Raw genomic sequence first — 2,049 nt, 5'->3', positions numbered from 1 at the left:
TAGACTATGTGTGTCTACATGCATCTATCCAGATGTGACTTTCAGGGAGGAAAGAATTGGTATCTCTAGAGCGGGCAGGCTGTAAGCAGCCCATGGGCATGCCAAAAGATTATGGGCAGTCCCCTAAAAATATAAATGAGGTTTTAATATATAGTTTTAAGTAGAGGTTCCCAAACTGTGGGATACCACCCCCTGGGGGGGGCTAGAGTGATCCAGGGGGGTGGTAGTAACCTCAGGTGCAATTGAGGGGTATTGAATAAAAATAAGAAGGTGGTGGAAGCATGAGGAAAGAAGAGATTTTGAAAAACTTTTTGTACATGTTTCATCTGATATATAACAGAATTAAAGTCATAGTGATTACATTATTTTCCAAATAAACATGCAAAATGCAAATCATAACCCATCAGTGATCAAATCCGCCAACAAGTCTTAACAAGCAAGTGTTGGCAGGTGAGTGCATAATGCATTGTTGAGAAGTCCAGCATGCATCAACAGGAATATGTGCATGTAACGACTTGATTACAATGTTTACAATGCGATACCATAAGGTTACATCATGCAATATCATGTCATCAAAATTTCAATGCAGGAAAACCCCCACAAATTTCAAATAAATCATTAAATGTAAGATGTATCATTTAAAAATATTTTATATTTTTTGAAGTGACATAATAAAAAAAAAACCATTAAAGGGTTAAAGAAAGTAGATTTCCAGATTGTTTTGATGATTGCTGCTTTGTAATATAGTTTGAAATCTGGAACCGGTAGGACTCCTTCCTTAAATTTTTTTTTCACTGATTCCTTTGACATTCTTGACCTTTTATTCTTCCAGATCAATTTAAAAAATTTATTTTTCTAGCTCTATATAATAATTCTTTGGTAGTTTTATTGGCATGGCACTGAATAGGTGAATTAATTTAGGTAGGATTATCATTTTAATTATATTGGGTTGGTCTCCCGAAGAGCAATTAATATCTCTCAATTTTTTTTTTAGATTTGTCTTTATTTGTATAAAAAGTTCTTTGTAATTGTTTTCATACAATCTCTTAGGTTTGTCTTCACAGGTAGACTTCCAAGCATTTTATGTTGTCAAATGGATTCTTTTTTCTATTTCTTGCTATTGTGTTTTGTTGATAGTATGTAGAAAGGCTGATGATTTATGAGGGTTTATTTTATATCCTTGCAACTTTACTGAAGTTATTGTTTCAGATGATTCTGGGGGGTTGAAAGTTTTGGGTGCTTCCAAGGTGGTGTGATCCTGGGAGAGGAGTGGTCATTGCTATATTTCTCTCTCTCTCTCTCTCTCTCTCTCTCTCTCTCTCTCTCTCTCTCTCTCTCTCTCTCTCTCGTCCACCCACCCCTCTGAGGCTACTGCAGTCAGGGAGGAAGGGAGAGAGGGAGAGAAAGAAAAAGAAATTCTATCTTCTATACTTTTCCTCTGAAACTTCCCTGTATTGCTGTCTTCCCAGAGGTCCCCAGCCTTATTGCCTTCTTGTCTACATGCTTACCTCTCTTCAACTTGAGTAATTAACAAGTCGTTGTTTCTACATGATTTTCCTTCATTATTCTCCTGTTCTCCCTTTCTGAGTCAAGGTGCCTAGTGGTGGCTTCCCTTAATGCTGTGAGAAAGGGCCATTCCACATCAATCTCCACTCTTTTCCCTTCTTTATCCAGCCTGATGGACCAAAGTTCCACTAGCAGGGTCTCCAGACCTTTAGGCATGTTTGGGGCACCCCTGTATTTATGTGGTGACCCACATGTGTCCAGCACATGGGCCATTCCTCCCCACATGGAGGTTAAAGGCTATCCCCCTGCTGAACCCCTACTCCCTTTCACATTCCTTTAGAATCCTGCTGACTACACCAATTGTAAGGTGTGGAATTCCCCTGGCTAGGGAACTCTGTACCGCCCTAAAACAGTAGGGTGGGTTTTATACTGAAAAAAGAGTTCAGGAGCTCCAGAATGATTACATAAGAAGTTTAATAATCAAGTGGATACTTACACACACACACACACACACACACACACACACACACACACACACACACA

Source organism: Petaurus breviceps, unplaced genomic scaffold, assembly GCF_028583685.1.
Source record: "Petaurus breviceps papuanus isolate PSGF00001 unplaced genomic scaffold, PetGlider_PUasm1.0 115, whole genome shotgun sequence".
Lineage (NCBI taxonomy): Eukaryota > Metazoa > Chordata > Mammalia > Diprotodontia > Petauridae > Petaurus > Petaurus breviceps.
Note: the sequence above shows the minus strand (reverse complement) of the source record.